Source organism: Schistocerca serialis, unplaced genomic scaffold (genome assembly GCF_023864345.2).
Source record: "Schistocerca serialis cubense isolate TAMUIC-IGC-003099 unplaced genomic scaffold, iqSchSeri2.2 HiC_scaffold_1055, whole genome shotgun sequence".
NCBI lineage: Eukaryota > Metazoa > Arthropoda > Insecta > Orthoptera > Acrididae > Schistocerca > Schistocerca serialis.
This window is the reverse complement of record NW_026047245.1, coordinates 80,001-85,000: the sequence shown is the minus strand read 5'-3', so window position 1 is coordinate 85,000 and position 5,000 is coordinate 80,001. Positions and strand designations below refer to the sequence as shown.

The 5,000-nt window shown below is 51.9% G+C and overlaps 1 non-coding gene across 1 annotated transcript in view; it reads right to left on the bottom strand.

Moving 5' to 3' along the window:
* Positions 1-904, bottom strand: part of LOC126430641 (small subunit ribosomal RNA) — a 1,909-nt gene extending 1,005 nt beyond the window's left edge. Inside the window, exon 1 of the ribosomal RNA XR_007577278.1 lies at positions 1-904. This exon is cut by the window's left edge and continues 1,005 nt beyond it. This is a non-coding gene — a ribosomal RNA (small subunit ribosomal RNA).
* Between the last annotated feature and the right edge of the window lie 4,096 nt (positions 905-5,000).

The window sequence follows — 5,000 nt, the reverse complement described above, 5'->3', positions numbered from 1 at the left end:
TATTCCATGCACACAGTATTCAGGCGGGCTTGCCTGCTTTAAGCACTCTAATTTGTTCAAAGTAAACGTGCCGGCCCACCGAGACACTCAATAAAGAGCACCCTGGTAGGATTTCAACGGGGTCCGCCTCGGGACGCACGAGCACGCACGAGGCGGTCGCACGCCTTCGGCTCGCCCCACCGGCAGGACGTCCCACGATACATGCCAGTTAAACACCGACGGGCGGTGAACCAACAGCGTGGGACACAAATCCAACTACGAGCTTTTTAACCGCAACAACTTTAATATACGCTATTGGAGCTGGAATTACCGCGGCTGCTGGCACCAGACTTGCCCTCCAATAGATACTCGTTAAAGGATTTAAAGTGTACTCATTCCGATTACGGGGCCTCGGATGAGTCCCGTATCGTTATTTTTCGTCACTACCTCCCCGTGCCGGGAGTGGGTAATTTGCGCGCCTGCTGCCTTCCTTGGATGTGGTAGCCGTTTCTCAGGCTCCCTCTCCGGAATCGAACCCTGATTCCCCGTTACCCGTTACAACCATGGTAGGCGCAGAACCTACCATCGACAGTTGATAAGGCAGACATTTGAAAGATGCGTCGCCGGTACGAGGACCGTGCGATCAGCCCTAAGTTATTCAGAGTCACCAAGGCAAACGGACCGGACGAGCCGACCGATTGGTTTTGATCTAATAAAAGCGTCCCTTCCATCTCTGGTCGGGACTCTGTTTGCATGTATTAGCTCTAGAATTACCACAGTTATCCAAGTAACGTGGGTACGATCTAAGGAACCATAACTGATTTAATGAGCCATTCGCGGTTTCACCTTAATGCGGCTTGTACTGAGACATGCATGGCTTAATCTTTGAGACAAGCATATGACTACTGGCAGGATCAACCAGGGAGCTGCGTCAACTAGAGCTGAGCAGCCGGCCGCCCGGGAGTGTGTCCCGGGGGCCCGCGCGAACACGCAAGCGTCCGCTCAATTATTCTGCAAACAGGAGGAGGCTGAGCTCCCCTGCACAACACACCTCGAAACCCTCTCAGGTCCCGGCGGCGCGCAGCGCCGTCCTAAGTACTTGGTCGGGTTCGAGAGAGGCGCAATCGCCCGGAGTTAGGCGAGTAGACGCTTTAGGTGCGACCACCCGTGCTCCCAACTGAGCTTGCCGCTGCCGACAGAGGCCCGGGAGCGTGCTGTCGTGGCATTGCCGGCGGGAGACAACACGCGCCACCTACGGTGACCGGCAGCTCCAACGCCAGCGCCACAGAAGGACAAAAGCCCTACTTGGGTGCCGAAGCGAACTCTCCCAGCACAGCGCACGCGCCAACACGTCCGCACAGCTGCGATACAAACCACCTGCGAGAACCGCTGGGGCGACCGAGCAGCAGACGGCGTCGCGGCGCCGAGCGCCGGGCGGCGGCGCATCCTCAGCGCACAAAGTCCTCAATCGGACCAGCACACTGCAGATGGCCACCGCGCTTCGCACCGGGCCCGCGAGGACCTACTTTGGCCGCAAGGCGCCGCGAGCAGGGGGCGCCGGCGCGCAGCTGCGCCGCCTGCCGCGTCCGTCGGCCGGCGCGCCTGCCACCGGCCGCCCCCACCAGCCGGCTGTAGCGCGTGCGCCCACGCACCGCGCTGCCAGCACGCCGGGCGGCCCCCCCTCACCGGCCGGGGACGGTCCCACCCAGCCACCGCCGCGTATCGCCTCACACCCAGATCCCCTTTCACGTTCGTGGGCATGGTGGGTCCCCTTTCACGTTCGTGGGCATGGTGGGTATCCCTGAAACAACCGGTTAATAGCTCGACCGATCGTCGCCAACACTGATTCACCTCTAGCGAGAACAACCGCACCACAACGGGTTACCGGTTGTTCATTTGCGTAACGTCACCAGCAAACGTACACGTCCATCGCCATTTGCAACGAGTATTGCATGCCTGTGTCAGGTGTCACAACACACTACGTCTGCCCACATAGACGCAACAACATGTGCACGCCTAGAGAACACGTGGAAGGTAGACCCCGTACGTATGCGGTGTCCATTGCGCGAACGACTGTCAGCCCGCCTCTGCAGCATGTCGCAGATGTGGAACGCAGTGCAACATGCTATCACGGTGTGTGAGAAGAGACGACTACGTCCGAATACACGCTCCACTACATCAACAGACTGCTCATGCTGATCGCCATCCAGGGCGTCCGTTCCTCCCACACGTCTGTATGGCGTACCACACTGCAATCCAGCTCTTATAGGGAGACGACACGTAGCTGCGTGCACAATATTTGGACTGTATGGTCCGCCGTTGCTAGGCGCTGTCGTCATACGGTCACATGGGCCACGATGTATCATTCAGTACATACGGAGCAATGTGCAGTACAGTTTGTGGGTTTTGCGTACATCGGCGGACAGGTGACAGGCCGTACCACAACGTAGGCTGAGTACGTCGGCATGCGAAGGGCATTGAACATGCAAACTTCTCACCGACCAGCTTGCGAAGGCAGGGGGGAAGGGGGGGGGGCATGTACGTCCTGCTGCTATCCACACTACAGTGTATAGCAGGAGCATGTGGAAAGTCAGCAACACCTGCAAGGTGTTTAACATGACGCGATACACAGGGGACCGGGCAGTGCGAGTAGCGAACTATATTGCGAGGGTTGCGGTTAGGCAACACTACACTACTTTAACGGGTTGCATAACAATTACAGAGCAGGTTCAGCGACAACGTGCGTCAGGTTAAGGCGCAATATAGTTTAGGTTACGGCGCACTTTAGGTTAGGTTAAGGCACATTATAGGTTAGGTTAAGGCACAACATGGGTTACGTTAAGGCACAACATGGGTTACGTTAAGGCACAACATGGGTTAGGTTAAGGCACAACATGGGTTAGGTTAAGGCACAACATGGGTTAGGTTAAGGCACAACATGGGTTAGGTTAAGGCACAACATGGGTTAGGTTAAGGCACAACATGGGTTAGGTTAAGGCACAACATGGGTTAGGTTAAGGCACAACATGGGTTAGGTTAAGGCACAACATGGGTTAGGTTAAGGCACAACATGGGTTAGGTTAAGGCACAACATGGGTTAGGTTAAGGCACAACATGGGTTAGGTTAAGGCACAACATGGGTTAGGTTAAGGCACAACATGGGTTAGGTTAAGGCACAACATGGGTTAGGTTAAGGCACAACATGGGTTAGGTTAAGGCACAACATGGGTTAGGTTAAGGCACAACATGGGTTAGGTTAAGGCACAACATGGGTTAGGTTAAGGCACAACATGGGTTAGGTTAAGGCACAACATGGGTTAGGTTAAGGCACAACATGGGTTAGGTTAAGGCACAACATGGGTTAGGTTAAGGCACAACATGGGTTAGGTTAAGGCACAACATGGGTTAGGTTAAGGCACAACATGGGTTAGGTTAAGGCACAACATGGGTTAGGTTAAGGCACAACATGGGTTAGGTTAAGGCACAACATGGGTTAGGTTAAGGCACAACATGGGTTAGGTTAAGGCACAACATGGGTTAGGTTAAGGCACAACATGGGTTAGGTTAAGGCACAACATGGGTTAGGTTAAGGCACAACATGGGTTAGGTTAAGGCACAACATGGGTTAGGTTAAGGCACAACATGGGTTAGGTTAAGGCACAACATGGGTTAGGTTAAGGCACAACATGGGTTAGGTTAAGGCACAACATGGGTTAGGTTAAGGCACAACATGGGTTAGGTTAAGGCACACCATGGGTTAGGTTAAGGCACACCATGGGTTAGGTTAAGGCACACCATGGGTTAGGTTAAGGCACAACATGGGTTAGGTTAAGGCACAACATGGGTTAGGTTAAGGCACAAATTAGGTTAGGTTAAGGCACAAATTAGGTTAGGTTAAGGCACAAATTAGGTTAGGTTAAGGCACAAATTAGGTTAGGTTAAGGCACAAATTAGGTTAGGTTAAGGCACGATATAGGTTAGGTTAAGGCACGATATAGGTTAGGTTAAGGCACGATATAGGTTAGGTTAAGGCACGATATAGGTTAGGTTAAGGCACGATATAGGTTAGGTTAAGGCACGATATAGGTTAGGTTAAGGCACGATATAGGTTAGGTTAAGGCACGATATAGGTTAGGTTAAGGCACGATATAGGTTAGGTTAAGGTACGATATAGGTTAGGTTAAGGTACGATATAGGTTAGGTTAAGGTACGATATAGGTTAGGTTAAGGTACGATATAGGTTAGGTTAAGGTACGATATAGGTTAGGTTAAGGTACGATATAGGTTAGGTTAAGGTACGATATAGGTTAGGTTAAGGTACGATATAGGTTAGGTTAAGGTACGATATAGGTTAGGTTAAGGTACGATATAGGTTAGGTTAAGGTACGATATAGCGTAGGTTCAGATACACATTGTTGTAGGGAAAGGTGTATTGGGGGGGGGGGCGGCAGGTTCGTTGATAGTGATTATCGTAATTGGATGCCTGCGGTATTATCCGATTTGTCACGTCAGGATGCACTTTTGGCTCATGACAGGCGGCGCTCCGATTCCATGGTTGTGGCAGATCTGTGTCTTTCATTCCTGCCATTGTTTGTGTGCTGTGACAGGAGGCAGTATTGTGATGTTGGGTGCACCACTGTGTAGGACATGTGTGGGTGTTCGTGGCTTAGCTGAGCAATGTGCGGATGTCGGAAGGGTGGGATATTGTGTTTTCTGGGTGGACCTCCCGGTCTGGTAATGATAGTGTGGATTGTGTCATGTGGCGGAGAGGATGCACTGGATGTTCTTCCATGCTGGTGGTTAGATATTGTGTGTGATAAGAGAGTAGTGTGTGATAAGAGTGTCTGGCTGACGTGTGGTTCTCATTGTGTGCAGAGTCTTTCAGCATGTATAGGGACGGTTGTATATATTATCTGTATTCTGATGGCTCTGCATCTATTACTAATCAGTGCCGTGTATACGGTTACTCTAGTTCCAGTCGAAACTGTTCTATCTCTGTACATTAGTGACACTGCGGCTCC